The sequence below is a fragment of the Mus pahari genome, chromosome 16 (genome assembly GCF_900095145.1).
Source record: "Mus pahari chromosome 16, PAHARI_EIJ_v1.1, whole genome shotgun sequence".
Classification (NCBI taxonomy): domain Eukaryota; kingdom Metazoa; phylum Chordata; class Mammalia; order Rodentia; family Muridae; genus Mus; species Mus pahari.
The window spans coordinates 25,317,429-25,323,466 of NC_034605.1; the positions used below are offsets into that span (position 1 = coordinate 25,317,429).

The following is a 6,038-nucleotide window of genomic DNA, read 5'->3' on the forward strand; positions in this document are numbered from 1 at the left end:
TATGCCTTCAGGTCTGGGCTTTGCATTTCATGAGAAGCTCCTGTTTCATTTGGGACGCCTCTCCTGGCAGGTTAGGCGTCAGTAGTAACTGCTAAAGCATAGCCAGACGCCAGAGTCTGTAGAGACTGGATTACCTGGCAATACACTTTGCCCCTAGCTCCCCCCACTCTGTACCCTCCATCTCCTCTTCTGGTGCTTCCTTCCTTCTTGCCACAGTCATCCTTTCCCCCCCCCCTGCTGATTTCCCATTCCCCATTTATACTTTACCCTCTTCCAGTTTCTTCCCTTTTACCTTAGTACCCCCTCTTCCACGCCCAGTTTCCCTTTATTCTTTCTTAAGTCCTTCCTCTCTGCCTCTTAGAACATCCTTGGTTGTCCAAAGAATCAGTTTCCCCTTTGTTCTTTGGTATCAAATTTTTACCTTAACTGTTTCTAGGTTTCCCATATCATGTTCACCACTCTCTCTGACCTACAGTCCTATCAGTCTTTCCTTAAAACTCTGTACAGTGTATGAACACAGCGGGCTTATGCTGCCTCAGAATTCTTACCCCTGTTTGTCCTCTCCATGAGTTGCTATTTCTTCATAAATCCACAGGACTTGCCCCCTTAATCTTTAATGCTCAGAAAGATCTAAGATGGTTATCATTTTTTTCAGAGGCACAATGATCTGGGATGTGGTTCCATTGGTAGAATGTGTGCCTAGTAAGTATGGCACACTGGGTTTAATCTCTAGCACCAAAGTAGCCAGGTGTGCTAATGCAAGACTGGGACACCTGTAGTCACATCACTCAGGAGGGGAGGGGAGGGACAGGAGTTAAGTCAACTTCAGTTACACAAAACGAGTTGAGGCAGCATGGGATACAGGAGAAAAAAAATTAATTGCCAAAGGTAATTATCTTTATCCCTCTTTTAGCTTGATGTCTTATTCCTTTCAAGGCACTGTGAGAGAATTTAGATTTTTAAAAATTATGTGTATGAGTGCTTTGCCTATTTGCATATGTATGCACTGTTTGTATGCCTAGTGCCGGAGGTCAAAAGCAGATATGAGACCACCCCTAGAATTAGAGTCACAGATGATGGTGAGTCACCGTGTAGGGGAAGCAAATGTGGCTCTTCTCCAAGAGCAACAAGTATTCTAAACTGCTGAGCCATCCACTCCATATGAGAATCATAAGTAGTATACACATTTTCCTGTATATATAGTTTGCTATCCCTCTAACTAGGAAGTCATCTCCAGTCAGGTTGGAAGTCTTCTTTCTTCCCTTGGGAAACACTAAACCATGTACATTGTAATTATTTGTGACAACAATTCTTCTTCCTTTTTTTTTTTTTTTTTTGTTTTTTTGGTTTTTTGGTTTTTTTGAGACAGGGTTTCTCTGTGTCGCCCTGGCTGTCCTGGAACTTACTTTGTAGACCAGGCTGTCCTCAAACTCAGAAATCCGCCTGCCTCTGCCTCCCAAGTGTTGGGATTAAAGGCGTGTGCCACCACACCCAGCTGTGACAACAATTCTTCAATGAATTTTGCTAGATCTTCTTTAAAGTTGTATCAAAGATTTGACGACTTCTCAACTTCAGTGCTCCCCCTTCTGATTACCGTTTCACCGACCTGTCTAAGAAACCTCTTCAAGGTTTTCCTCTTTCTGCCGCATGGTCATTTCCACTTAGCAGACAGCAGATTCCATTAAATGACACATTCCTGACTCCCCATCTTACTCAAAGTAAAATATAGAGCGTTTAAAGTGGCCTTTGAAGCTGCCTATCACCTAGCCACTGTTACCCTCACAGTTTGATGTCGAGCCCCTTGCTCTGGGGCTCAGTGCTCCAGCCACACTGAACTGCTTTGTCGTCCACAGGTTTGTCAGCTAAGCCTTCCCGGGCTTTCTGTCCACAGGCACTGGAAAGTTGTACTCTATCACTTTCCGCACTTCTCCTTTTCTGTTGTAATTTTTTTCTTCAGCATTGCAGATCGAACCCAGGGTCCTGAATAGAAACACAAAAACAGGGGACATAACAGGTAGAAAAGATGTAGTCTTTGTGCTTCACGGAGAGTGGGTTCTAGTTTAATGTAGCATCGTAAAAAACAGCTTAAACCTGCCTTTAGAAGCACTTGATGAATAATAACCATATGGATCATCTCTACATGGAAAGAAGCAGCCTTACAACATGGGAAATTTATTGGCTATACATCTGAAAGAGGATTAGAATATAAACTACTCAAAAAGCTGAAAAAAACTAAATGCCAAGAAAACATCTCAATTAAAAATTGGGGCATGAGACTAAACAAAATTCTCAAAAGAAGAAATACAAATGGTTGAGAAACAATTTTTCAAAATGTGAGCCATCAGGGAAATGTAAATTAAATGTAAATTTAGATGTTAGCCATCAGGGAAATGTAAATTAAAACTACTTTGTGATTTTTATCTTACTCCACCCAGAATAGAAATGCAGTGGTACATTTACATCTGGTGTATTATTTAGCTGTAAAGAAAAGTGCAATTATGAAATTTATTAATTAGTGGCGGGAGCTAGAAACAGTCATTCTGTGTGAGGTCACCCAGACATAGAAGACCAACACGCTTGTCTCACGTGGATGAAAGATTTGAATTTTTAGACATTTGTTTAAGTTGGAATATCTATAGAGGCCAGGAAACAGAGAGGGGTCAGAGGAGGTGGACCTCAAGGGAAGGGGACAAAGCACAAGTAATAGGGGGATATAGAAATAAAGAACAGAAAGGGCTAAATGAAGGGGCTGGAGGAGGCAAGCTGGAGGAAGGAGTATGGGGAGGGATAACTAACATTAAAGACCCTAGAGAATAAGTGGTTTAGAAAGGGATCGTGTCTCTCTGCTTAAAATCCATAGCTCACAGTGCTCCTGGTAAGTCTGACTCCCTGGGCCTCACATGAATTCCTATGGCATATAGAGTGTTACTCCTATATGAGCGTTTTTATTTGTCTTGTTTCTGTTTTATGAGACAGGGTTTCTCTGTTTCTCTGGATAACAGCCCTGGCTGTCCTTGATCCTACTTTGTAGACCAGACTGGCTTAAAGCTGACAAATAACAGCCTGAGTTTGCCTCTGGAGTTATGGGATTAAAAGCATACATCATCACACAAAGCTTTGGATGAGTTTTCTTAGTTATATACATATACATATATATATACACGCATATATGTTAAAGGAGTTTAAATGGAGATTTGGGGAGATCTGATGACTTTGGCCTCCACAGGCAACTGAACTCACATGTGCACATACACACACACACACACACACACACATACATACAATTAAAGTAAATTAAAATTAAAATAAATATTTTTAAAAAATAAATTTTTTATAAAATAAATGTTTATGTCCTGCATTTAAATTTTCACAATGATTGTACCACATTATTCAGAATTTATTATCTGCTCAATACTTTCAAGATGATGCAATAGTTTACTTTTATAAGGATAAAATAATGCTGAATTTACAGCAAAGAGGAAGCCTAAGTTTCAAGACAATCTTACAGGAGAATGTACAGCATACTTTTCATTTCCATGGAGTGGAATGAAGGAATAAGATGGAAGGATATACCCTAGAAATCAACAAATGCTGGGAGAAGAGTTTGAAGATGAAATGAGGACAGAGGGTAGGTAACTACACTGCGATCTGTTGAGGGGAGTCAGTACCAGCACTGGATCATACTGGGACCAGAGCAAAGAAAGTGGGGCTGGGAAGGGACCACATGCAGTGTCAACATTAGGCAAATTCCTGGTGGTATTCACATACAAACCAGATACATTTCTTAGAAATATACAGAGAAGACTTTATCATTACTTATGAATCTGTCTGCAATATCGACATTCTCAAAACAGGAAAGAAATTCACTCAGATTCAGATTATGTTCAGTAGAGCAGATTGTAAATTTCACAAAACCTTTACCTCAAGCAAGTCTCCCTCACCGTCCTACTGCCACTGTCCCTCTAAATAATGGTAGCTGTCCCCTTTTCAGACCCCAACGCCTCCTGCAAATAAGACCGGCTTAAGCTACTTACATGACAGGGGACGAAACACACCAAGGACTCTGCGAGTCTGTCCACACTTTACTTTCATACAAAAATCTGTTTCGTTTTGTTTCAAACAGAAGCAATCCCAGAGGTTGGGGGCGCGCGGGGAAAGGGGGCAGAGGACGACAGGACGTGAATGGAGAGACGAAGACCGGGCCAGACATCCGGATATTCTGATTACTTTAACAAGGTCATCTTCAAAGTGGAGCAGTTTAGGTTCACAAAAGCTAGCGAACAGGTTAGAGGGGTCTAGGATCTCCAGGCATTGAAGAAGTTGGGGAGAGGGTTGGTCCGAACACGATATCTTCAGAAACCACTTGACTGAATACACACACACACACACACACACACACACACACACACACACACACACACACACACGAGGAAGCTGACAAGTTGCAGTTTGGTTTTAAAATTCTTGGTAGGGGCAGGAAATTCTTGGAAGCGATACATTAAAGCAACAACAGTTACAGCAACAACAAACAATGATGGAAATGAGGAAGGAGAGAGGGAGATGGATAAGGAGTTAATCATTTAAATATTCTGAAGGTTGTAGCCCGTGAACTACGAAAATGAGGCAACCCAGTGACAGCTTTTCCTGTTGTTCTGCTCCGCGGGTGTGACTTCACCAGGAGGTTCTCCCTAAATAGGTACTCTTCGGGCTCCGGAGCAGTAGTTCCCGGATCCCACAAAATCCTGGGAGAAGGCGGAGGGCGAGCTGCTAGGGCACTAATGCAGAGCCATGGTCAGAGGTAGGTAGCTGGTCTGCAATTAAGCACTCTTCTCGCTTCCCCCAGTGCACTGACTTGATCTTTGGTAGACTGCTAGTTTATCAAGATTTCCTGCCCGGAGTCCTCGAGGCCGCGGCGGCTCCAGGGCATGATGTCCAGCTACTGTCTGCGAACTTTTACTTTGTGTGTGCTACAGGATATATTCCTTTGTCTAGGACTGGGGTCCACGATGCCTCCTTTCTTTGCTGCGATGGTAGAGAGCAAACGGTGGAAGCTTCTCTTAAGATTCGTTCCTGTGGGCTTCGATAAGAAGTTTGCCTGCCCCTGACTGGTTGCTCTCCTGAGAGCCCACCACTTCGGTTGGTATGATCATTATCATTTATTTCCTACTGCTCATGTGCTCATTGCACAAATGCACACACACACACACACACAACACAGGCGGGGAGAAGCGTTTCTTCACCCTTTAAAAAAATATCAGCAGTTATCCTTCAAGGAAAAGTAGTTATTGTTCGAATTTAGAATAAAAATAAACTAGTTATGGAAAGTGTGTATGAAAACTACAGGTTTTATAAAAATTAGGGGGAACGATATTTGAAGCTTAAGGGCTCAACTCAGTTAAGAGTAAAATGACTAAGCGCTGTTTTGCGTCCTTTGCTTGGATTTGTTTCTACTGGGACAGCCTCCGAGACCAACGCAAGGTAATGAATGCATCCTGAGCGCTTAGTCAGGATATGCCGCCGTGTCCCCGCAAACAACAACTACTGAAACAAAAAACAAAACAAAACAAAAAAAAAAAAAAAAAAAAAAAACAAAGCAAAACAAAAGATAGAAATCAAGAAGTCAGGCGTGGTTACTCCTATATGCAATCCTAGCACTTTAGGAAGCTGAGGCAGGAGGAGGGTTGCCGCTCATTTAAGGCTCCCCTGGACTGCAGAGTGAATTCCAGGCCAGACTGTTTTGAGGCTTTCAAAAGACAGCATGGAGGCCTGAGAATAGAAACAACCCTGAAAATGACTGGAAGAAATCTGGAGACAGTGCACTGGTCGCCAGCGCTCTTTCGCCTCCCGTTGTCTGCTCATCTTTGTGAGTGAGCCACCCTCTCTACTAGGACAAAACACCTACGCTGCGTTTCTGCTATCTTTTTATTTGGCAGTCTTTGATTTAAGAAGAAAACAAGCTCTCGTATGTTTCCGCCCGGTTTCGAACCGGGGACCTTTCGCGTGTTAGGCGAACGTGATAACCACTACACTACGGAAAC

The 6,038-nt window shown here is 42.5% G+C and overlaps 1 non-coding gene across 1 annotated transcript; it reads right to left on the bottom strand.

Moving 5' to 3' along the window:
* Positions 1 to 5,965: 5,965 nt before the first annotated feature.
* Positions 5,966 to 6,038, bottom strand: Trnav-aac. The gene has a single exon. It is a non-coding gene; the product is annotated as a tRNA-Val (tRNA).